General features: G+C 36.7%; 4 non-coding genes across 4 annotated transcripts; 2 read left to right on the forward strand and 2 right to left on the reverse strand.

Moving 5' to 3' along the window:
- Positions 1-18,109: 18,109 nt before the first annotated feature.
- Positions 18,110-18,180, forward strand: TRNAG-GCC. Its single transcript has one exon. It is a non-coding gene; the product is annotated as a tRNA-Gly (tRNA).
- A 579-nt stretch (positions 18,181-18,759) lies between these two features.
- On the forward strand, positions 18,760-18,957 carry LOC113341004. Its single transcript, XR_003355715.1, has one exon. It is a non-coding gene; the product is annotated as a U2 spliceosomal RNA (small nuclear RNA).
- A 3,851-nt stretch (positions 18,958-22,808) lies between these two features.
- On the reverse strand, positions 22,809-22,911 carry LOC113341274. The gene has a single exon (XR_003355851.1). It is a non-coding gene; the product is annotated as a U6 spliceosomal RNA (small nuclear RNA).
- A 1,101-nt stretch (positions 22,912-24,012) lies between these two features.
- Positions 24,013-24,172, reverse strand: LOC113345278. Its single transcript, XR_003358052.1, has one exon. It is a non-coding gene; the product is annotated as a U1 spliceosomal RNA (small nuclear RNA).
- Positions 24,173-27,219: the final 3,047 nt, after the last annotated feature.

Here is a 27,219-nt window from a genome sequence, read left to right on the forward strand (position 1 = left end):
TAGGATTGTTGATCGTAAAGTTGGTGTTCTAACTCACGAACATGGTGTATCTACGGTCAAAAGAGTAAAGAAAATCAGTGATACTATTAGAGCATTGCTCGGTCTACCTCGCATGCGTTGCTATCTCAAACATGTTTGTCAATGTTAGTGATCAAAACTATAAGTCTTGAATTCTAGTCTACTATAGCTAAGGTCTCGGACTAGGATAGAAAGTGTAGTTGAGCTCAAGAACTCCATGGAGATCATCATACAAGACGAAGGACTACTCAAGGAACCGGTGGATCTTCATCGACTAAAAGGTATGTGGAGACTTGAATTTATCTATCACTCAAAAGTCTATCTACTCTATCTCCTATCTTGAGACAAAAGTAGTTGTGCTATATAGACTTCGGTTATACACATTTGTTATTTCGAGCCGAGTTTATCTCTCCTATCTATTTCTCGAAATATGTGTTGGTAAGATTTCGCTTTGGCCAAACTTATGTTTATCTAGTGACGAAAGTCATGTTATGTTTAAATCACTTTGAAAATGGCTTTGATGACGATAGTCGATTCTTTATGTCCAACGACTATTATAACATTATAGAAGAATGTTTCAATGATTGAAATGATAGTTTAGATTATATAACCATTGTTGGATATAAGCATTGTTGTGGAAACACATATATGTATAAGTCCTTATTCCTTGAACCGAAGTTTGCGAACTTTGTTGATCAAGAGAATCGGAACAAGAGCCTTGAACTCAGTCCGCGAACTGGCGGAAGTTCTCGACCCGAGAAAATCTACTGGAGTTTGAGAACTCCTTCCAGGAAATTAAGTCCGCGAACCCAGTCCGCGAACTTGAGTTGGTTATATCTAAAGACGATTGTTTGTGAACTCATTTTTATATAAACTAAGGAATGCTAGTTGCAAACCGTGGCTATAAAGTTCATGAACCGATTCGAATAAATAAAATCGTTTTTGCTTCAATTGTGTCTTGTGTAGTTATATAATATTTCATTGCAATTGAACAACTCTCTAACTAGTTCATTTGAGTCATTTGAACTAGTTATGGTGAAGAAGAAGATGGTTGATATGAAAGTGCTCATATGGCTAACCATTTGGTTAACTATTGTTGAACCAACAAATGTACATGTTTGGGTACGGTTACACGAACCTAGAAATGTGCATTTCATTTGTGTGTAACAAGCTAGGTTTTCGATCTAACGGTTGAAAGATATTAGCTTGAATCTAATCAGCTTTTCATCTAACGGTTAATATTGAATGCTTTGTTACCAAGCTAACATTGATTGCCTTTGATATTTGAATTATTAAGAACTCGTTAGTTATTTGTCAATGAGTCTAAATGCACCTTTGCACAAAACATAGTGAAGTATTTGGGTCACGTAATATCTTCTGAAGGAGTTTCAGTCGATTAAGATAAGATTCAAAGTATTATTTCATGGCCTCTTCCTACTTCATTGAAAGAATTAAAAGGTTTTCTGGGTCTAGCCGGCTATTATCGCAAATTTGTAAAGGATTTTAGTAATCTTAGTGCACCTTTAACTCAACTACTGAAGAAGGATGCATTTATCTAGAATGATAATGCCACTACTGCATTCAAAGTGCTTCAACATGCTCTTACTACAACCCCAAGGAATTCTCTCTTGAGTGTGATGCATCTGGTAATAGATTAGGAGCTGTATTTTTGCAGTCTGGTCGACCAATTTCTTATTATAGCAAACCATCGACAAGAAAGAATTTAAATCTTTCGATATATGATAAAGAAATGCTTGCAATCGTATTTGCAGTTCAAAAATGGATACCTTATCTACTTGGTCTCCATTTCAAGATTCTGACAGATCATAAGAGTCTGAAATACTTTCTTGATCAAAAACTCTCTTCTATGGAGCAACGGAAATGGTTATCCAAGCTATTGGGTTATGATTATGAGATTATTTTTCGAAAAGGAAAAGAAAATCTTGCAGCTGATGCTTTTTCACGCAACATTGGATCTTGCTTTAGCTTGACCGCACCAATTTTTTCTGGAGTTACTGAGATAATTCGTGAATGTCATCTGGATGCTGAGCTAAGTACTTTGATTCAACAACTCATTAATTCTCCTTCTTGCAAACTCAATTTTTCGTACATTAATGGAGTCTTGCGCTACAAAGGAAGAATAGTTATGGTACCTACATCTTTATGGTGTACCAAATTTCTTGAGGAATTTCATTCAAACCCTATAGGGGGTCATTCAGGGTTTTTAAGAACTTTTAAACATGTGAAGCACAAATTTTATTGGAAGGGTATGAAACAATCAATCAAAGATTTCATTGCTCAGTGCGATGTTTGTCAAAGAAATAAAACTGAAGCTATATCACCACCAGGATTATTGAGTCCACTTCCTATTCCTTCTGATGTATGGATTGATATATCCATGGATTTTATTGATGGTTTTCCTCTTTCTGATCGCAAGAATGCAATTTTGGTAGTTGTTGATCGTTTAACCAAGTATGCACATTTTATACCTCTCACACACCCTTATTCTGCTAGTTCTATTGCCTAAGTGTTTGTACGTGAGATTATTCGACTTCATGGTATGCCAAGAAGTATAGTCAGTGATCGAGATCCCATTTTTATGAGCAACTTTTGGGAAGCTTATTTCCAGCTTCAAAATACCCAGTTATGTCGCATTTCTGCTTAACATCCTCAAAGTGATGGTCAAACTGAAGTCACAAATAGGACATTAGAATGTTATTAGAGGTGTTTTGCTGGTATGAAGCCGAATTATTGGTCAATATGGATCCCATGGGCTGAATGGTGGTACAACGCAAGTCATCATTCTTCCATTAATATGTCTCTTTATCAAGATCTTTATGGTCGTCCATCACCAACAATTTCAGCTTACCTACTTGGTACAACTTCAGTGCATGATGTGGATGTAAATCATAAGGCCAGAGACCATACACTCAAGTTATTAAAATCACATCTCCTTGATGCTCAGGCGAGAATGAAAGCATACACTGATTCTCATCGCACTGAACGAGAGTTCTCTATAGGTGATTGTGTTTTTCTTCGTCTATAACCTTATAGACAGCGCAGTGTTACTAACCAATCATTTTATAAACTTTCACCAAGATTTTATGGCCCTTTTCGTGTTCTTGAAAAGATAGGTTCAGTGGCATATAGATTAGATCTTCCAGCAGAAAGTCGCATCCATCCCGTATTTCATGTTTCTCAATTAAAACTGAAATTGGGAGCAGCTAACTCTGTTCAACAGATTCTACCATCTGTTATTGATTATGATAAGTGGGAACCAGAAGCTATTTTGGAGCGAAAGATGTTCATAAAAGGTTCTTATGCTGGCACTAAATGGTTAGTCAAATGGATGGATCACCCCAATTATGAAGCTACATGGGAGGATGCAGATGAGTTCCTTCTTCGTTTTCCATAGTTTGAGGCTTGAGGACAAGCCGTTTTTCATCCAAGGATGGATGTTGCGATGCCAACTCCAAGTTAGCTTTGTTACCTTAAATAGCTTTTCTATTTTTAGCTTGCTTTAAATTCCTAGTTTAGTTTAAACTCTATTTTTATTGTTACTTGTTTCATAGGTACGAGAAGATATAAATACTTCTCTCGAGCTGTGTAAAAGCTTAAGAATTAATACGATAAACTTTTCTTCAAATCTCTTCTAGACTTCTTTTCTTATTCTCAATCCTCTAAATCTCTTAATTCTTCTTGTTATCTGGGTTCTAAACCTATTTCAGTTACGTAAACCTTGTGTTTTGGTCTAGAACCCTAACATCTGGTTCAGAGCAGGTTTGTCCTGTACCTATTTTTACACCAATTTTTTTTCCAATGACGTACACAGACGATTTGTCTAACCTACAACAAAGTATTAATGGTGTTACAACCAAACTTGGTATACTGGTTGAAACTATCACCAAAGATCGTGAGTTGGATGAAGCTGCAGTTAAGAAACTACGTGCAGAGGAAAAATCAGCTCTTACTACAACCCCAGTTTTAATACTTCCATATTTTTCTAAGGAATTCTCTCTTGAGTGTGATGCATCTGGTAATGGATTAGGAGCTGTATTGATGCAGTCTGGTCGACCAATTGCTTATTATAGCAAACCCTTGACAGGAAAGAATTTAAATCTTTCAATATATGATAAAGAAATGCTTGCAATTGTATCTGCAGTTCAAAAATGGAGACCATGTCTACTTGGTCGCCATTTCAAGATTCTGACAGATCATAAGAGTCTGAAATACTTTCTTGATCAAAAACTCTCTTCTATGGAGAAAAAGAAATGGTTATCCAAGTTATTGGGTTATGATTATGAGATTATTTTTCCAAAAGGAAAAGAAAATCTTGCAGCTGATGCTTTTTCACGCAACATTGGATCTTGCTTTAGCTTGACGGCACCAATTTTTTCTGGAGTCACTGAGATAATTCGTGAATGTCATCTGGATACGGAGCTAAGTATATTGATTCAAAAACTCATTAATTCTCCTTCTTGCAAACTTAATTTTTGATACATTAATGGAGTCTTGCGCTACAAAGGAAGAATAGTTGTGGTACCTACATCTTTATGGTGTACCAAAATTCTTGAGGAATTTCATTCAAACCTTATGGGGGGTCATTCAGGGTTTTTGAGAACGTTTAAACGTGTGCAGCATAACTTTTATTGGAAGGGTATGAAACAATCAATATTTCATTGCTCAGTGCGATGTTTGTCAAAGAAATAAAACTGAAGCTATATCACCACCAGGATTATTGAGTCCACTTCCTATTCCTTCTGATGTATGGATTGATATATCCATGGATTTTATTGATGTTTTTCCTATTTCTGATCGCAAGAATGCAATTCTGGTGGTTGTTGATCGTTTAACCAAGTATGCACATTTTATACCTCTCACACACCCTTATTCTTCTAGTTCTATTGCAAAAGTGTTTGTACGTGAGATTGTTCGACTTCATGGGATGCCAAGAAGTATAGTCAGCGATCGAGATCCCATTGTTAAGAACAATTTTTGGGAAGCTTATTTTCAGCTTCAAAATACCCGGTTATGTCGCATTTCTGCTTATCATCTTCAGAGTGATGGTCAAACTGAAGTCACAAATAGGACATTAGAATGTTATTAGAGGTGTTTTGCTGGTATGAAGCCGAATTATTGGTCAATATGGATCCCATGGGCTGAATGGTGGTACAACGCAAGTCATCATTCTTCCATTAATATGTCTCTTTATCAAGATCTTTATGGTCGTCCATCACCAACAATTTCAGCTTACCTACTTGGTACAACTTCAGTGCATGATGTGGATGTAAATCTTAAGGCCAGAGACCATACACTCAAGTTATTAAAATCACATCTCCTTGATGCTCAGGCGAGAATGAAAGCATACACTGATTCTCATCGCACTGAACGAGAGTTCTCTATAGGTGATTGTGTTTTTCTTCGTCTATAACCTTATAGACAGCGCAGTGTTACTAACCAATCATTTTATAAACTTTCACCAAGATTTTATGGCCCTTTTCGTGTTCTTGAAAAGATAGGTTCAGTGGCATATAGATTAGATCTTCCAGCAGAAAGTCGCATCCATCCCGTATTTCATGTTTCTCAATTAAAACTGAAATTGGGAGCAGCTAACTCTGTTCAACAGATTCTACCATCTGTTATTGATTATGATAAGTGGGAACCAGAAGCTATTTTGGAGCGAAAGATGTTCATAAAAGGTTCTTATGCTGGCACTAAATGGTTAGTCAAATGGATGGATCACCCCAATTATGAAGCTACATGGGAGGATGCAGATGAGTTCCTTCTTCGTTTTCCATAGTTTGAGGCTTGAGGACAAGCCGTTTTTCATCCAAGGATGGATGTTGCGATGCCAACTCCAAGTTAGCTTTGTTACCTTAAATAGCTTTTCTATTTTTAGCTTGCTTTAAATTCCTAGTTTAGTTTAAACTCTATTTTTATTGTTACTTGTTTCATAGGTACGAGAAGATATAAATACTTCTCTCGAGCTGTGTAAAAGCTTAAGAATTAATACGATAAACTTTTCTTCAAATCTCTTCTAGACTTCTTTTCTTATTCTCAATCCTCTAAATCTCTTAATTCTTCTTGTTATCTGGGTTCTAAACCTATTTCAGTTACGTAAACCTTGTGTTTTGGTCTAGAACCCTAACATCTGGTTCAGAGCAGGTTTGTCCTGTACCTATTTTTACACCAATTTTTTTTCCAATGACGTACACAGACGATTTGTCTAACCTACAACAAAGTATTAATGGTGTTACAACCAAACTTGGTATACTGGTTGAAACTATCACCAAAGATCGTGAGTTGGATGAAGCTGCAGTTAAGAAACTACGTGCAGAGGAAAAATCAGCTCTTACTACAACCCCAGTTTTAATACTTCCATATTTTTCTAAGGAATTCTCTCTTGAGTGTGATGCATCTGGTAATGGATTAGGAGCTGTATTGATGCAGTCTGGTCGACCAATTGCTTATTATAGCAAACCCTTGACAGGAAAGAATTTAAATCTTTCAATATATGATAAAGAAATGCTTGCAATTGTATCTGCAGTTCAAAAATGGAGACCATGTCTACTTGGTCGCCATTTCAAGATTCTGACAGATCATAAGAGTCTGAAATACTTTCTTGATCAAAAACTCTCTTCTATGGAGAAAAAGAAATGGTTATCCAAGTTATTGGGTTATGATTATGAGATTATTTTTCCAAAAGGAAAAGAAAATCTTGCAGCTGATGCTTTTTCACGCAACATTGGATCTTGCTTTAGCTTGACGGCACCAATTTTTTCTGGAGTCACTGAGATAATTCGTGAATGTCATCTGGATACGGAGCTAAGTATATTGATTCAAAAACTCATTAATTCTCCTTCTTGCAAACTTAATTTTTGATACATTAATGGAGTCTTGCGCTACAAAGGAAGAATAGTTGTGGTACCTACATCTTTATGGTGTACCAAAATTCTTGAGGAATTTCATTCAAACCTTATGGGGGGTCATTCAGGGTTTTTGAGAACGTTTAAACGTGTGCAGCATAACTTTTATTGGAAGGGTATGAAACAATCAATATTTCATTGCTCAGTGCGATGTTTGTCAAAGAAATAAAACTGAAGCTATATCACCACCAGGATTATTGAGTCCACTTCCTATTCCTTCTGATGTATGGATTGATATATCCATGGATTTTATTGATGTTTTTCCTATTTCTGATCGCAAGAATGCAATTCTGGTGGTTGTTGATCGTTTAACCAAGTATGCACATTTTATACCTCTCACACACCCTTATTCTTCTAGTTCTATTGCAAAAGTGTTTGTACGTGAGATTGTTCGACTTCATGGGATGCCAAGAAGTATAGTCAGCGATCGAGATCCCATTGTTAAGAACAATTTTTGGGAAGCTTATTTTCAGCTTCAAAATACCCGGTTATGTCGCATTTCTGCTTATCATCTTCAGAGTGATGGTCAAACTGAAGTCACAAATAGGACATTAGAATGTTATTAGAGGTGTTTTGCTGGTATGAAGCCGAATTATTGGTCAATATGGATCCCATGGGCTGAATGGTGGTACAACGCAAGTCATCATTCTTCCATTAATATGTCTCTTTATCAAGATCTTTATGGTCGTCCATCTTCAACAATTTCAGCTTACCTACTTGGTACAACTTCAGTGCATGATGTGGATGTAAATCTTAAGGCCAGAGACCATACACTCAAGTTATTAAAATCACATCTCCTTGATGCTCAGGCGAGAATGAAAGCATACACTGATTCTCATCGCACTGAACGAGAGTTCTCTATAGGTGATTGTGTTTTTCTTCGTCTATAACCTTATAGACAACGCAGTGTTACTAACCAATCATTTTATAAACTTTCACCAAGATTTTATGGCCCTTTTCGTGTTCTTGAAAAGATAGGTTCAGTGGCATATAGATTAGATCTTCCAGCAGAAAGTCGCATCCATCCCGTATTTCATGTTTCTCAATTAAAACTGAAATTGGGAGCAGCTAACTCTGTTCAACAGATTCTACCATCTGTTATTGATTATGATAAGTGGGAACCAGAAGCTATTTTGGAGCGAAAGATGTTCATAAAAGGTTCTTATGCTGGCACTAAATGGTTAGTCAAATGGATGGATCACCCCAATTATGAAGCTACATGGGAGGATGCAGATGAGTTCCTTCTTCGTTTTCCATAGTTTGAGGCTTGAGGACAAGCCGTTTTTCATCCAAGGATGGATGTTGCGATGCCAACTCCAAGTTAGCTTTGTTACCTTAAATAGCTTTTCTATTTTTAGCTTGTTTTAAGTTCCTAGTTTAGTTTAAACTTTATTTTTAGTGTTACTTGTTTCACAAGTACGAGAAGATATAAATACTTCTCTCGAGCTGTGTAAAAGCTTAAGAATTAATACGAGAAGCTGTTCTTCAAATCTCTTGTAGCCTTCTTTTCTTCTTCTCAATCCTCTTAATCTCTTAATTCTTTTTGTTATCTGGGTTCTAAACCTATTTCAGTTACGTAAACCTTGTGTTTTGGTCTAGAACCCTAACATCTGGTTCAGAGCAGGTTTGTCCTGTACCTATTTTTACACCAATTTTTTTTCCAATGACGTACACAGACGATTTGTCTAACCTACAACAAAGTATTAATGGTGTTACAACCAAACTTGGTATACTGGTTGAAACTATCACCAAAGATCGTGAGTTGGATGAAGCTGCAGTTAAGAAACTACGTGCAGAGGAAAAATCAGCTCTTACTACAACCCCAGTTTTAATACTTCCATATTTTTCTAAGGAATTCTCTCTTGAGTGTGATGCATCTGGTAATGGATTAGGAGCTGTATTGATGCAGTCTGGTCGACCAATTGCTTATTATAGCAAACCCTTGACAGGAAAGAATTTAAATCTTTCAATATATGATAAAGAAATGCTTGCAATTGTATCTGCAGTTCAAAAATGGAGACCATGTCTACTTGGTCGCCATTTCAAGATTCTGACAGATCATAAGAGTCTGAAATACTTTCTTGATCAAAAACTCTCTTCTATGGAGAAAAAGAAATGGTTATCCAAGTTATTGGGTTATGATTATGAGATTATTTTTCCAAAAGGAAAAGAAAATCTTGCAGCTGATGCTTTTTCACGCAACATTGGATCTTGCTTTAGCTTGACGGCACCAATTTTTTCTGGAGTCACTGAGATAATTCGTGAATGTCATCTGGATACGGAGCTAAGTATATTGATTCAAAAACTCATTAATTCTCCTTCTTGCAAACTTAATTTTTGATACATTAATGGAGTCTTGCGCTACAAAGGAAGAATAGTTGTGGTACCTACATCTTTATGGTGTACCAAAATTCTTGAGGAATTTCATTCAAACCTTATGGGGGGTCATTCAGGGTTTTTGAGAACGTTTAAACGTGTGCAGCATAACTTTTATTGGAAGGGTATGAAACAATCAATATTTCATTGCTCAGTGCGATGTTTGTCAAAGAAATAAAACTGAAGCTATATCACCACCAGGATTATTGAGTCCACTTCCTATTCCTTCTGATGTATGGATTGATATATCCATGGATTTTATTGATGTTTTTCCTATTTCTGATCGCAAGAATGCAATTCTGGTGGTTGTTGATCGTTTAACCAAGTATGCACATTTTATACCTCTCACACACCCTTATTCTTCTAGTTCTATTGCAAAAGTGTTTGTACGTGAGATTGTTCGACTTCATGGGATGCCAAGAAGTATAGTCAGCGATCGAGATCCCATTGTTAAGAACAATTTTTGGGAAGCTTATTTTCAGCTTCAAAATACCCGGTTATGTCGCATTTCTGCTTATCATCTTCAGAGTGATGGTCAAACTGAAGTCACAAATAGGACATTAGAATGTTTTTCGAGGTGTTTTGCTGGTATGAAGCCGAATGATTGTTCAAGATGGATCCCATGGGCTGAATGGTGGTACAACTCAAGTCATCATTCTGCCATTAATATGTCTCCTTATCAAGCTCTTTACAGTCGTCCAACACCAACAATTTCAGCTTACCTACCTGGTACAACTTCAGTGCATGATGTGGATGTAAATCTTAAGGCCAGAGACCATACACTAAAGTTATTAAAATCACATCTCTTTGATGCGTAGGCGAGAATGAAAGCATGCACTGATGCTCATCGCACTGAACGAGATTTCTCTATAGGTGATTGGGTTTTTCTTCTTCTACAACCTTATATACAACGCACTGTTACTAACCAATCATTTTCTAAACTTTCACCAAGATTTTATGGCCCTTTTCGTGTTCTTGAAAAGATAGGTTCCGTGGCATATAGATTAGATCTTCTAGCAAAAAGTCGCATCCATCCCGTATTTCATGCTTCTCAACTAAAACTAAAATTAGGAGAAGCTAACTCTGTTCAACAGATTCTACCATATTTTATTGATTATGATAAGTGGGAACCAGAAGCTGTTTTGGAGCGAAAGATGTTCATAAAAGGTTCTTATGCTCGCACTAAATGGTTAGTCAAATGGATGGATCACCTCAATTATGAATCTACATGGGAGGATGCAGATGAGTTGCTTCTTCGTTTTCCAGAGTTTGAGGCTTGAGGACAAGCCGTTATTCATCCAGGGAGGGATGTTGGCGATGCCAACTCCAAGTTAGCTTTGTTACCTTAAATAGCTTTTCTATTTTTAGCTTGTTTTAAGTTCCTAGTTTAGTTTAAACTTTATTTTTAGTGTTACTTGTTTCACAAGTACGAGAAGATATAAATACTTCTCTCGAGCTGTGTAAAAGCTTAAGAATTAATACGAGAAGCTGTTCTTCAAATCTCTTGTAGCCTTCTTTTCTTCTTCTCAATCCTCTTAATCTCTTAATTCTTTTTGTTATCTGGGTTCTAAACCTATTTCAGTTACGTAAACCTTGTGTTTTGATCTAGAACCCTAACATGGTTCATGATTTTATCTTTCTTTGTAGTCATTTTCCTTCAGTTTTGATAATATTCTTGTTTATGTTATGTGATTTTTTGTGTGTGATTGCAAATAGATAATATTGATGTTTATGCTAAGTGATTTTTTTTTTGTGATTACATATATGAAAATCTAAGTTAAGTCCATTTTTCAACAATCCTTAAAACTGCTTGTTAAAATTCCTGACAGAGAAATCTCTTAATGAACTAAGTTTCATTTTATTTTTGAGTTATAGGTGGTAAGACAATGGAGAAGATGGATTCTTTTTCTGCTAATGGTTCTAGTTCTACTTTAGATTCAGTTGTGTATCAAAGCAATGTCTTTCGTTTACTGTGGATTCACGTTTTATGGCTAGAAAACATAACAGTTTCACCTCTTTGGTACCGTGGGGATTCTTTTATGAGTACTGTTATGGGGACTTGAAATTTGTGGCACCCAATAATCAGTCGAGATTCTTGCAGAATTATGATGGGTTTTGCTTCAACTTTCTTCCTTCGAAGATTTGTGACTGTGGATTTGTTGCGACTTTTGATTCTAGTTTGGTGGAATGCCCGTTAAAGAAAAAAGATCATGAATATATTGCTATATTAGCGGCCAGCAGTAGCTTAGTTCTGTGTGCATTAGTAAATGTGTATGATTGGCAGAAAAAGACATATTATATCTGTAATCCGCTGACCCAACAATACGTCACAATTCCTCACAATCAGTACGCAGATAAAATAGTTATACAAGGCTTAATATGTCAATCTGTTCCATGCTCGTCGCAATTAACTCCAGCGTCTTACAAGGTGCTTTTCGTACCAGCTTTTTGCACTAGCAGTAGAACATTTAATCTAGAAATTTACTGTTCAGATTTGGGTAGGTGGAATTCCTTTGAAGTTACAAGCTCTGAAGAAATTACTTGGGATGGAATGCAGTGCAAAGATATAGTTACCCATAATGGTATCTCTTGCTGGATTGTTGAAGGAAATCGAGTTATAGCATATGATCTCAATACTGAGAATCACGAAATAGAAGACTCTCACCAGTGCAGGTTGATCGATTTGCCTGAAATCAGTGGACCTAATAGACACTTTGAATGCTTTGGGGAGTCTGGAGGGATACTCAGTTATAGCAGATGTCATGAGGGAATGTTACAGAATTGGATATTGAATGAAGAAGAGTATAAGAGAGGATCATGGGTTTGGCAGTTGGTTAACAACTCCAACGTTACTGACATCTTACTGGATGAAGATTGCCAGGATGAGCGCGTCAGAGAACTATTTTCTGCTGGTAATATGGTTTATGACTTGGAACCGCTAGCATTTATCCCAGTGGAGCCTGATACAATGATCTTGGGCTACGACGCTAAATTCATTTTTGCTTACAACATCAAAACCAGAATACTCAGGGTTGTCACCGGAGAATATATACAATGGGTCTCCCCATTTGTGGTTGCGCCATGGCCAATGCGGGTTTGATTATCATTTGCTTGCCTGGGTTTCTTAGTTGAAATTACATTTGTCAAAATCTTGCATATTTCCTTTAACTAGATGAGTTTGAACTGGGCATCTATTTAAAGTAGTTAACTTATGACTGTTGTCTTTTATATCTTGTTTCCTTTTGGAATAACAACTTTACTTGTCAAACTAGTGAAATGGGTCTCAAATATTATTAGTTGTTGGTGTATATACTTATTTACTTTTTTGGGGAGTTTATGCATCCAATTTTCCACCGCAAATAATCATGTTCAAGCACAAGCAAGTGTTCTAACCATGATATTTACGATTCTTGTGATGCTTACATGAGCCATCCATTCAGACTGGGACTGTCATTCACACAAAAGAAATATATTCATCCAACTTTATTCTACAACACGAGTAACAGGATAAACAATAGCACTTCTGAGTATGGTTAGAGACTTTGGGTTGGAGTTCTCGACTCCATTGCGAGTCTTGTTCTGCCCCTCTCATTGCCTTTATTGCGAGTTTTTCAAATTACAAAAACCACAATATAAAACAAATTGTTAGGTCCAAATCAAAACAAAAAGAATTCCAGATACCAGTGTTCTTCTTCGGTCTAAGAAATCCCTCCTTTTCTTTCCGTTGTTGTTTTTGCGTTCTCCTTGATAATAAGGAATATCATCATTGGGGTGATGAATATAAGAATGTGAGTGCTCAGCAGATTAACAATACTATGTTTCTGTGTTTAGATCAAAGTTCGAAAAACGGGTCACGGCCCAGGTCACAGGTACTAGGCGTGACCGTTATAACGTGTTTTGACGGGTGTGAGCACGTTTTGGGTCAAAAACGCGTTATATAGGAATAAAACGCGTTTTTTTGACGTTTTTTTTTTAAAATAACGGGTGTGATAACGATTAAATAAGAAAAATAAATAATTTGTGATCTGAATTTCCTATGTAACGGTAATTACAGCTGTGAAAACGGTTACAACGGGTTTAAATAACGTTGTTACTACGTTTTTTCATTTTTTTTGGTTTGATTTATTTATTTGATTTTTTATTTATTTGTTTATGGGTTTTTAACATACAAATTTATGGATATCTAGTAAAATTCACAACCCTAAGTCTATGACTTATAACAATGCATTGTAGTTATCGTCTACCGACAATATTTATACACGCATACTATCACTATCCACTTGATATGTTCAAGTTGTCACTCGAATAGTTCAATGCATTCCCCAATATTTCAATAATGCATATTCGGATTCAAAAGCAGTCAAAACTTTGTTGTCAAATAATACTCCTAGGCTCTTATCTACTTGCTACAAGACTAACCAACAAGGAATGCAACAGGAAGAGAGTCAGAGACTAGCTAGAGAAAAAGAGAGTGAGAGAGGGAAGTCAGGGAGTCGATTTATCTTTTTCTTTTGCATTTGGAGGTGTGTACAGTATGTGCTACATGTGGTATGTACTTTAGAGTTCAGACTCAAAAGTTAAAGAAATAAAACAAAAAAAAAAAAGTAAAAAGAGTAGTTGGTTTCATGATCAAAGACATAGCTAGCCTGTGCTTATATACGCATGCAACGAGATTCCAAATGTTTCAAGAATATTTCGATTTGCTAGCTATTATGTCTTCTTGCCCAAAGGAATGCTTTAAAAGGACAAGAAGAGAATTGAAATGAAATCAATACCTCTGGTTCTCTGGTTCTCTGCTTCTTGCTCAAAGGAATGCTTTACATTTTGAATTTCTCAAATACAAGTTTAAGAGGTAATATTAATTATTTTGTAGATTTTTCATTCAATTAGAGGTATAATTTATTAATACGTTATTAATTTATTTATTATCGTTTTTTTCTTTCATGATGTTAGAGTAGTGAGTATAGATGTTTGAGAAATATCGATGTTTTTTTCTTTCATGATGTTTGATAAATATTTAAGAAATGTTAAGTGAAGAAATGTTTCATTCTATTAACGTATATTTACTTAATAAATGTTTCATTTTTATCTAAGAAATGTTTTAAGAAATATAGATTTTTTGTTCATTTTATTATCAATTATTTAAGAAATGTTATAATAAATGTTAATATTCATAATTAAATAGTCCATCAACTTGAATCAGTTGGCACGTAAAAAATCATTGTTTCTTTATAAAAAAAATGGCATGATGAATTGATGTATGGTATGTTTGTATTCCTGTTCTCAATCATGAAAAAATGAGAGGCTACACGATCCTTAATTTCAACTTTTAATATTCAAGTTGAGTAAATGACTAATGCAACTTGTGATTTCTAATTATAATGCTACTCTAACCATTTTTATATTGATGGAATATGTCCACTTAACTTGTATTTATATATGTCACTTATTGCTATGTGAAATTTCCTACTTACAGAATATAATGGAAGGATCAACATCTGCAAAACGAGATGTTTTTCATGCATATTGTACTGTAATGAGTGATGGTAAAAAGTTGAAGTGTAATTTTTGTGAAAAAGAAGTGTCTGCGGGAATTTCGCGTTTCAAAATGCATTTGGCACAACAAATAGGTACAATTACTCCCTGCATGCATGTTCCACCTGAGATTAAAAATTTAGCAAAAGTATGGGTGCAAGACAGAAACAAAGCAAAACGGCAACGAGTACCAGAAACTGAATATGAAGATACATAAATTCAAGATATGTATGAAAATGAACCGTGGAACCCTGTGCATGATATAGATGAAGAAGAACAAGCGCCGGTAACACAAAAGAAAATGGGCGGGTTATTGAAGTTGAAGAACCTTTTTGGACGAAAAAGTAAGAATACTAATGCCGGAGAAGGTACATCACAGCGTCCACAGGCCTCTATGGAAACACCTAGTTCTTCAATGCGTACACCACACCAAGCACCTAGGATGTATGTAGATATGGGAGGACAATATAATACTAATAGGGATTCTCAACCTAGCATGGCGAATTTTGGGAGAAGTAAAACATGCCTGGAAAAAGTTGATTCTTCTGTTGGACGTTTTTCTATGCTAATGATATTCCCTTCAATGTGGCCAACTCAGTACCACGAGGCATTCTATGCAGTTGCAAATTTCGGAAAATCATACAGAGCTCCGTCTTCCTATAAGTTGTCGAACCCATTATTAAGGCAGGAAAAACAAAGGATTCAGAAGGATGTGGTGTCGGTCCAACGAAATTATTGGAGCGAGTATGGGTGTACACTCATGTCAGATGGTTGGAAAAACAAAAATAACCATACGATTGTAAACTTCTTAGTTTACAGTGGCCATGGGACAACATTTTTGAAAAGCGTTGACATCGAGCATAATCGGTTGACAGCAGAGTATTTGATGAGTTTGTCCAGACCGGTTATAGAAAAATATTGGTCCGAAAAATATTGTTCAAATAGTAACTGATCAAGGATCCCAATTCAAAGCCACAGGTAACTATTACAACTTAATTTAATTACAGTTGTTTATTTTTTTTATATATTATTCATTCATTTCTCATTTTGTTTTAATAGGTATGAGATTGGCCATAAAGTATGGTACATTTTTTTGGGTACCTTGTGCAGCTCATGTGTTGGATTTAATGTTGGAAGATACTGAAAAGTTCCCCTTTGTTAAAGGTGTGATTTCAGAAGCTAGAAAAATCAGTAAATTTATTTATAATCATGGTTGGGTTCTTGCTAGATTCAGACAACATTCTGGGGGACGCAATCTATTGCGCCCTGGCTTAACAAGGTTTGCGACAAATTTTATCGCAATCAAAAGTATCATTGATCAACGTAATGCAATCGAGAGTCTTTTTGTAGACCAAGAATTTGTGAACTCGCCAGAAGGAAAAACTCGTACGGATAAAGATGTGAAAAACATTATTTTGAATGAGATCTTTTGGCACACATGCCAAAATGCATGCATGATGGTTGGTCCTTTATTGAAAATGATCCGTTTCTTGGATCCAGATAAACCTACCATGGGTTATTTGTTTCATGCACTTGATACATGTGTGGAAACTATAGAAAGGGGTTTGGGTAAAACTCGAAATAATTCTATTGTAGGTGTGATTAACCGACGATTGAAAGATCAGTTGAGTTCTCCTCTTCATGCTGCAGCGCATTTTATGAATCCATATTATATCTACAACCCAGCAGCCAATCTCATCAACAATGAAATTTCTCAGTCCCAAATTTGTCTCAGTGAAGTTATATCAAAAATGATTAGTAGCCCTCAAGAACAAGCGACATGCATGCTAGAGGTGTGAATTTTTATTAACAATTAATTTCGTAATTATATGAATTTCTATTCACAGTTTTTGATATTTTTAGGAGGGAAGAATGCAAATGATGCAAGGCCAATTTGCATCACCATCAGCAAGATTGGCTGCTCTGCAAGGTGATCCTGTAAGCTGGTGGTTGTCATACGGTGCTCCGTTTCCATCACTCCAGAGGATCGCGGTAAAGATACTAAGCCAGACAAACACATCGTCTGGATCCGAGAGGAATTGGAGTGTGTTTGAAAGAATTCACACCAAACTACGCAACCGTTTATTTTCGTCAAGAATAAACGATTTGGTATATGTTCGGTGCAATTTAAGATTGGAGCAGCAAAGAGTTCAAGGTAAAGCAAAGCGACATAACATCGATGTACACGATGTTCATAGCCTGCTGACAGATGAAAATATGCTTGATTGGATAGCAGGGGATGATGAAACAACAGTTTTACCTCAGGAAGAACATTGGTTAAATGAATTGGAAGAGGAAGCAGCTAATAATCCAGAGCCTCTCCCTCCACCATACGAATGGCATGATCCAGAAGTTGAAATCTCATATCAAAGGTTGCCAGTGAGTAACTTTGTTTATAACTTTGGTAACCTAACATTTGGAGACAATACACAAGGTCATGAAAATGAAAATCCCATATACAATTCTCATTACACTGAAGATCGTCCAGAAGAAGATACCCGAGGAATTAATGAAGAGTATAATTCCAATATTAATATCCATAATGAAGTAGATAATCGTAATGATAATGAGGAAGAAGACTATGGTTATGAAGATGACGATACTGTTAACTACGACAGCCAAATGCATTACGCGAACCAATATGAGGCGGAGGAAGAGGAGGAGGAATCAACTGAGAATCGTCGAGAAAACAGAAAATACTTGAATAAGTCGAAAAAAAAATGCCGGTACAAGTTGGTTTGTCTAAGTTTAAAATTTCAAGCACTACTGTCACTAGGTTACTTATTGTAAGTTTATAAAATTTGAAGTGTTTAATGATTATTTATGAAATTTTAGTTGTAAGTTTGAAATTAAAAATTGTATAAGAATTTCTCCAACTCAAATTTTTTTTCCTTAAAAACGGGTTTAACCGGTATGAAAACGGAAAATACGGTGTAAAAAACGTGTGTTAAAATGTTATTTAGAAGAAAAAAACTTAAATATTAATTTTAAAAAAACGGTAATCACAGGTGTGAAAACGGTTATAACGGGTCTAAATAACGCCACTTTTTCCTATTTATCGGTGTTATTTAGGTAAGCGTGTTGGTGAGCCTCACGGGCACGGTATATGGGCGTGAGCATTATAACGGACGTTTTTCGGAAAAAACGGCCGTTTTTCAAACCTTGGTTTAGATTTATAAAACGTTCGCGTTATCTGTGCATGAGGAATACTTGATTGGTGACAATATTAAACGAATGAGTTCGTTCGCCATTCAGCACCAGTGGTCTAGTGGTAGAATAGTACCCTGCCACGGTACAGACCCGGGCTCGATTCCCGGCTGGTGCATTTCTTGTTTTTTTGTCAACAACCTAGACAACAATCTTTTTTGCTCACCATACCTTCAGATTATTCTCTCCAGGAAATACGCATCTTATATGGATAAGTTCCTACCAACTCATGGGATGATCAAGCACTGCAAGAATTATTCACAGATTAACAAATTCAAAAATATAAAGCAAATCAGAATGAATATATTTTCTCTACTGGTCCTTGACCCATGATGGAAGTTTCACTGTCAATTCGACGTGTAATCAGCTTATTAGAGCTCTTTTTTCATTTTTAGTCTATAAGAAAAAATGTAGTGGTCGCGACTTTGGCCTTGCATATATTCTCCCCTTTGTGTGGTGTAACTGGTGTTGCCGATGAGAACTTAGATCCCATTGTTTGCATTATCTGTTTGCAAAGAGAAGTATGGTTGGGTATAACCCTTCTGGTGTTTTGAATCCGCTAATGCAGCCAGCAAAAGGGAAAAATAAGAGGGATAGCTTTATTCAACTGTTTTAGATTTTGTCCCACATCGGTCAAGCTCTAAGACATTGTGAATACTTCGACCTATAAAACCTGAACTTCGAGACTTCGAGAAACATACCTTTCTCTGGCTTTTGGCTAAGATCAAGTGTAGTATCTTTTCTTATCAGTTTAATATCTGATATGTGAGCCATCGGCTCAGACGATATTAAATTGATTTTTTTCATGGGGGAGTTTCCATCACAGTAGCTTGCTCCCGGGGTTCTCAAGTGTCGCCTTTGCGTTGCACCATTGCAAAGGCCTGGCGCACCCCCACCAAAACTAAGAAAAACATTATGATTACTAAGAAAAACATTATGATTGCAAAGGCATAAAATTTTTGTGCTAGGCTGGGATAGTAGAAAAACATTATGATTGCAAAGGAAATTCGTGTGCTAGGCTGGGATAGTCGCCGAGGCACTGATAAGCGGTCTTCCGCTCATCCTCAACGGTTTTCCCACAGCAGGAATAGGAAATGTCCCTATTGTGGTAGAGAACGGAGCACGAGTTTTCTCTCAAAGTCCACAAAGCAAGCAGCAAGCGTAGTTACGAGTAAGCCTCCAATTTTAAGAAGAATATATGAAGGTAAGCCCCAGCTGAAGCTGATATGAAAGCACAACATAAAGAGAGATTAACCTGCAAAATTTGCAAAGACCAACTGAAATTAATCTTCAAAATTCTAAATAACCACACTAAGCTTATATAAAGGCATTGCAGGATTGATTCGATTGAACATGATCACCACCATATCATTCACATCAATCTGAAACTATGTATTTGAATGGATTACGAGCTAACTGAAACATTAATGAAACTCAAACCTAAACCTCAAAAATCATCTGAACAAGAAAACAAAAGCCAATAATTAAACAAATTTTAACAAAACCAAGGTTTCAAAAATACCTAAAGAGATCTTCTTATTATTCTCTTCAGCATTCCTCTTAGCAGTTATGGGCTTGAGCTATGCAGGTGCAAATCTAAAGACTTAAAGGCCTAGATAAATAAATCTCCCACGTTGAACAGTGAGAAAACCCTCGCTTCCTATTGGCCGAAAGAGGTCTTTTTTTAGTTTTGTGAATTGAGCATTCTGGTGAGGACACATGGAAAACTATGATTGGTTCAACCAAGAGTTTGAGTTGGGAATTCTTTTATTCTGCGACAATTCAGTCCGTCAGTAAATTTGGAATTCCTTCGTGGCGACAATTCAGTACGTCTCAATTTTGGAATTCAAGACAATTTAGGAAAACTATACCGTTACTATGTTAGGAAACTAAACCGTGCCATTGTTGGAAATCTAATAGTGTATATAAAGGCTCAAGTACAACACCATCAAGTATCAGAAACAATTGTGAAGATTTCAGACATGACAATCAATCAAAAACAACTCACTAAGTTTCAAAAAGAAACATGCAGGATTGCTAGAAGCTTGAGACTCTCTTTGTTACTCAACAAGTCCTTCTATGTCGCCCTAAGATCTATCAGACTTCAGCATAACAATATTTACAAAGAAAAATATTCTTCTCTAATCCAACAAAGAAGATTAGAGATGGAGATAAACCGAAGAGAAAGGGTGAAAAAAACCATTGGAAACATTGCCTTAAAAAACCAACAGAAGGAGAAGATGTTCGGGGGGAAAAAAGTGCAGAAACGTATAATTCAACGGTGTCGTACAAACAGAATGAAACTGCTTAGGAGGAAAAAAATAAAAGGTAAATCTTCTCAGTCTTATAACAATTGATATACATGTATTATTTATGTTGAAACTAACTATCCATATTCACTTTAGCTGAACCAGAAATTGAACCCTCTGAACCCAACAAAAGAAGAAAACCTTTTGTTTTCAATTACATGCTAAATGGTAAGATCTATAGCTCATGTGAAGACACCTAAGTTGTGATTTTCCTTCCTATTATTTTATGCTACTAATTTGCACTATTATATTTTTGCTAAATCATCCAGACCATGAAAGAAGCCGAAGCTGGCGATTCTTATTTGGACGCAGAATTCCCATATACAAGTTTGTTTCTTTTTCCTTTTTTTAAAACTGTTCTTTTTTTTCCATTCTTACTAACCACTGTTGTATGCTTCTTAATTGAAATAGTGATGGACCTGACAAAGCATAATATCGGTGGTCCAACAACTGTATGTCGTCATTGCCAAGCAATTATGTGGGATGAAGAAAGATGCAACAAAAGAGATAAGAAAAGTTTACCTGAATTCAACATGTGTTGCATGAAAGGAACTGTAAAATTACCTCTCCTCAAAGATACACCTGTGTTTCTTAAAAACCTATTGCAATATACAAATGGTGGATCAAGACCAGCAAAATTCAGAAAAAATATTAGAGCGTATAATTCCATGTTTGCATCTACCTCGATTGGTGCCAAAATAAAGAATCATCAGAACGATGGTTCTGCTCCATGGGTATTTACAATGTATGGTCAAAATCATCACAGAATGGGTTCTTTGTTAGCTTTGGATGGTCAGCCACCTGCCTTTCTCCAGCTGTATGTCTACGATACTGAGAACGAAGTACAAAATAGGAAGAATGCTATTTCCAAAAGAAAAGAAGATAAGGAGAAAAAAGATACCGAAGGCGATCCTGAAATGGAAAAAGTAGACGACTACGAGGTAGAAACCACAAACTCATTGGACGGCTCTATTATAAAAGGATTGATAAAAATGTTAGACAAGAACAACAGTCTTTGCAAAATGGAATTGCTTTCAAGTAAACATAAATGGAGTACCTAAAGCAAATGTAAACTGCAACATGATACATAAGAGAAGTAAGCAAGGTAAGCGTTGGAAATATTAGCCCATAAATCTTTCAGTAAGCTCACTGCAAGAGTCAGCTTGATCTCTATGAGTATGACTGTGCCATTGAAAAGAAACACCTTTCACAACACAGATGCCACTCATAAGTCATAAGCAAGATCAAATAACTACATTGGACAAAAGAAGGAGCCTCACAAGTCATAACCAATATTTCATTTACACCCACTATTTTATTTGTCTACTGTAAGATCAGAGAGTGAAGATATGTCATGAAGCATACACGAGCCTTTTTGAGAAAGTTAAGAACAGTTGGACATTTTCGATAGTATTCTGAAGAGATTGAAAGTGGCAAGAAGGAGATTTTGTTTCGAAAAAGCTAAAGAGAATGCTTGTCCCTATAGTCTCCAGTTCGCATTTACTGACGGACCATTTTTATAGAAAGGCACAAACAACCCACCCACTCCCCTTACTTTTTTAAGTTTGTTGGATTCTAGAATCAAATGTCTTAAGAATGTCTTCTGAAGTTTAAATTAGTGATACAACAAAACGAATACTGGATTTTGATCCAAGTCTCATGCTTGTCACAACCTTATTTCAAATCTTGAAATGTTTGTTATGGAAAAGAGTAAAGCAAACAGTAAATGAGACCAAGTGATCACAAATGAAGCAGATTCTTCAATATGTTTTAAGTACAGGTGAACAACCCGCCATCTCTTGACTAGCTAGCTGATGGATGCCTACCAGATTAAACATTAGATAGCTAATGGATGCGTCATAATTTGTTCCTGAGGGGGTATGCGTCCGCGTGGCCCCTGCCAATCTTGCATAAACAAAACTTATCAAGTGTTCCAGAAAAACTGGTCTATGAATAGTTCATCTGTTCCAGGCAAAATAAATAAATAGATGCTTTATCGTGTCATTAACCGGAAACTGTTGCATTCTTTTCAAAGATGAACACAACTAGCTAACTCTTTCCGCAGCACAGCTTCGACCAACCAAACAGGCAAATGTAGCATTGTCAGCTACTTTCAGCTTTTCTTGTAACATGTTTCGCTATAGTTCCAAAGCCTCTTGATCCTGCCCATTTTGTGCATTTCTATTTTATCTCCTTAAAAATCCTAGTAGCCTCTTCTTTGAATGCCCTCGACACAAACGTTTCCTTACAACTACAGTAACAATATTATTCTTTTTTGATAGAGTTAAATCCAATATCATTTCTATTTTATCTCCTTAAGTGCATTTGCTGCTCATGATGGAATGACAAACAATAGAAAAATTATGATGGGGGAGCAGTCTCATTATCAGAGAAGCCATGACCCAAATGCTGACCAGTCCAAAAAAAAAAAAATCAAAAAAATTTGGACCATTTCTCGATTTGTGCGTGTCATCCTTGCGCAGGGGCCATGCTAATCTTCTCTGTATCGTTCCAATTTTATCGGATGTCCCCGAAGGGACGAGCTGAAGTGGAAGCTCAGGCAATTTAAACCAATCTCTGTTTTGTTAACAAGACAATGTGGGACTATATCAATAGATACACACAAAACGAGCTAGTCACAGTTTCCGTGTTCCTTTTCTGGGGCGGTTAAGAGTTGGAATCTCTACAGTCATAAGTTCTATGGCTCTGATACAATCTTTCCAAGATCCTTGCATAATCCTCAATGTTTATGGGCATAGATTTGTAGTTGTGTGTATGACGATATTTTGTCTTTCTATTACTTAAAACTTAGTACAGTATGCTTTTTTTTTTTTTCTTTACGATATAGTGGAATAAATTTGGTAAGTGTAGAACTAGTTACGTGAGTACATACTACATAGTCTATGTGAAGTTAGGTTCACTTGCCGCCACAAGCAGGTGTTTAGAAATACTGAAATAGGGTGTGGTGTTGTTCGGCTTGCGAATACAACTGAATGGATTTTAATGCTTGGAACTGGCAGCTTCCAGATGCAAATTGACAGCCCAAGCAGATTTGTAGTCGGAGGAAATGGATATTAAAAGACAACTGGTAAAGGTTTTTGAAGCTAACTTCGGCTAAACATAAAATGCTGCTGCTCTTAAAATCTCAAAAGGAGATGATTAGGATGCTGGAGTACTAGGGTATGAGCAACTACAGCAGGGGCATTAAAATCAACTACAACTAAAAGAGTGTCATGAATTGCTTGAGCTCTTTCTCTACTTTTTCTTTTTAGCATTTTCATGTAGAAAGTATTTCTGAGCATGACTAGTCACTCGAGTTGGAATTCTCGACTTTAGGGTGAATCATGAGATACTCCTCTGGTCACCGTTGCGAATTCCAAAAACAACATACGTACAAACCAAATTATTTAGCATCATAACGAAACAAAAAGAATTCGATATACCTGAGTTCTTCAGCCTAAGCATCTCTCCTTTTGCGAATTTGGTTGTCATCTAAACGCAAGCACCACAAGACTGAACAGAAAATATCAACAAGAGCAAGGCAGTCGACAACAATGGATGAAAAATAACTAATAACTCAAGATAGGGCTAACAAATTTCGTAGCCAGCAGCAGTTGTAAAATTTGGGCTTGAAATATTGGCAGGGGCAGCGCGAACGCGTTCCCCCTCAGGAACAAATTATGACATAGACTCTCCCTCAGTGGGGAGATCTTAGGCGAGCGCCCTTCCAAAGTGCAATGGAAGTCACCAACCTAGGCCATGATCCTTCATGATCAACCATAGACCCGTATAGGTAAGTATGTCTTCATGTCACATTTCAAGCTTCTCTTATAGGATCCTTTTCGTTATCTGTTTTGCTATGTAATAGATGTGGGACTAGGACTATTATCATCTTTCTAACACGTACAGCGCCCAAAGGCATTATGTCTAGGGTTTCAGAAACTAGAGGAGTTTTTTGCTTCATATAAGTCAGATATCAAAGAGTTGATATTGATGCATATATGCTGACGGGAAGGACCACTACTTGACTACGGGAAAAGAAAATAAAAACCTAACTCGGCTGCCACACACACTGCAAAAGACTAGAAATAAAGAAGCAACAATGTCCAGCATTCCGGAAGATCTCTATCTTCAAATCCTTATAAGGCTACCAGTGAAATCCACGTTTGTATGCAAGTGCGTCTGCAAAAATTGGTTAGATCTAATTTCTAATCATCTGTTTTTCAAGATGCATCTTGATCTGAATATCCAAAAGAAGAACTATAATTACATCTTTTGATGCGAATGGTTCATCTGACTTTATGCACTCCATAAGTTATGCTTCGTTACCGGAAGTAGCGTCTACGAATGGATTTCATGATGGTGTTGTTAAAATGGAGTACCCATTCAATTCTGCATCTGAAAGTTTGGTTGAATTGAGAAGTTCATGTAACGGTTTGGTTTGCTTAGTTTATGGTGATCGTTTCACCGACTTCATCTTATGTCTTTGGAATCCAGCCACCAATGAGTTCAAGGAACTTCCCGAACCACCGTGTGCAGATTCGGAAGGCAGTGAGAACTGGAATACGAAGAGTAATATCTGTGCTTTAGGTTATGATTACAAGATGGATGATTACAAGTTGGTGAAAGTCGAAGGCAAGAGTGGATGAAGGGATGGTTTAGTCTGTGTTTACACGCTGGGATCAAATTCCTGGAATTGCATTCAGTGACGGAGGCACACAGGGACAAATGGGGTCCCTAGACCCCACTTGTTTTTCCAACTCAGTGCTAAATAGCTCGTTTTTTTGGAAATTTTGGTAACTTGTGGGGGAAAATAAGATGGCACAGTTGGTATTTTTGCCCGACATAGGGTTAAATAGGTAGACTTTTGAAAGAGGCTTTTGGTTTGACACCTCCACATAGACGTCTTGGCTCCGTCACTGATTGTATTCAGACTATCCCCTATAGGTTTACTTATAGTAGAGGATCTAGGGTAATTATTAGTGGAGATCTTCATTGGTTAGTCTATACCTCGACCAAATCCACGGCTATCGTCTCCATGGACATGAGCAACGAGAAATTTAAAGAATTGCAACTACCAGAACAACCTTTCGAAATGAAGCAGTTACACACTATGGGATAATGGGAGGAGTGTCTATGTCTACTTTTTAATGATAATAAAAACGTTCAGTTTGATGTATGGGTGATGCAGGAGTATGGAGTTCAAGATTCTTGGTCTAAACATTTTTCCATTACCCTCAAATCGGTTGCGAGTTATTCCTTTGTGAGTCTGATGTGGGTTTTCAAGACTGGTAAAATTCTACTTAAGATTTTTAGTTACTTAGTTCTATATGACCCGAGGAATGCAAGTAGTCTGACATGGATGAGCAAGAACCGAAAAATGTGGGTGACCAAAGCTGAGAACTATGTTGAAAGCTTGGTTTTACTGAATTCTGGTACTTATGTGGGCAGATAGAAAACTAGAGGCGCCATGATGAAGAAACATGAAGTACACGCGGAGGAGTACACGTTGAGATCAAATTCCTGGAATTGCATTCAGACTATCCCCTATAGGTTTATTTATATTAGAGGATCTGGGGTAATTATTAGTGGATCTCTTCATTGGTTAGTCTATACCTCGACCAAATCCACGGCTATCGTCTCCTTGGACATGAGAAACGAGAAATTAAAGAATTGCAACTACCAGAACAACCTTTCGAAAAGAAGCAGTTACACACTATGGGATAATGGGAGGAGTGTCTATGTCTACTTTTTAATGATGATAAAAACGTTCAGTTTGATGTATGGGTGATGCAGGAGTATGGAGTTCAAGATTCTTGGTCTAAACATTTTTCCATTACCCTCAAATCGGTTGCGAGTTATTCCTTTGTGAGTCTGATGTGGGTTTTCAAGACTGGTAAAATTCTACTTAAGATTTTTAGTTACTTAGTTCTATATGACCCGAGGAATGCAAGTAGTCTGACATGGATGAGCAAGAACCGAAAAATGTGGGTGACCAAAGCTGAGAACTATGTTGAAAGCTTGGTTTTACTGAATTCTGGTACTTATGTGGGCAGATAGAAAACTAGAGGCGCCATGATGAAGAAACATGAAGTACACGCGGAGGAGTACAAGTTGAGATCAAATTCCTGGAATTGCATTCAGACTATCCCCTATAGGTTTATTTATATTAGAGGATCTGGGGTAATTATTAGTGTATCTCTTCATTGGTTAGTCTATACCTCGACCAAATCCACGGCTATCGTCTCCTTGGACATGAGCAACGAGAAATCAAAGAATTGCAACTACCAGAAAAACCTTTCGAAAAGAAGCAGTTACACACTATGGGATAATGGGAGGAGTGTCTATGTCTACTTTTTAATGATGATAAAAACGTTCAGTTTGATGTATGGGTGATGCAGGAGTATGGAGTTCAAGATTCTTGGTCTAAACATTTTTCCATTACCCTCAAATCGGTTGCGAGTTATTCCTTTGCGAGCCTGATGTGGGTTTTCAAGACAGGTAAAATTCTACTTAATATTTCTAGTTACTTAGTTCTATATGACCCGAGGAATGCAAGTAGTCTGACATGGATGAGCAAGAACCGAAAAATGTGGGTGATCGAAGCTGAGAACTATGTTGAAAGCTTGGTTTCACTGAATTCTGGTACTTATGTGGGCATATAGAAAACTAGATGCGCCATGATGAAGAAACATGAAGTACATGCGGAGGAGAAAACGCTGGGATCAAATTCCTGGAATTGCATTCATACTATCCCCTATAGGTTTATTTATATTAGAGGATCTGGGGTAATTATTAGTGGATCTCTTCATTGGTTAGTCTATACCTCGACCAAATCCACGGCTATC

The sequence above is a fragment of the Papaver somniferum genome, chromosome 1 (assembly GCF_003573695.1).
Source record: "Papaver somniferum cultivar HN1 chromosome 1, ASM357369v1, whole genome shotgun sequence".
Classification (NCBI taxonomy): Eukaryota; Viridiplantae; Streptophyta; class Magnoliopsida; order Ranunculales; family Papaveraceae; genus Papaver; species Papaver somniferum.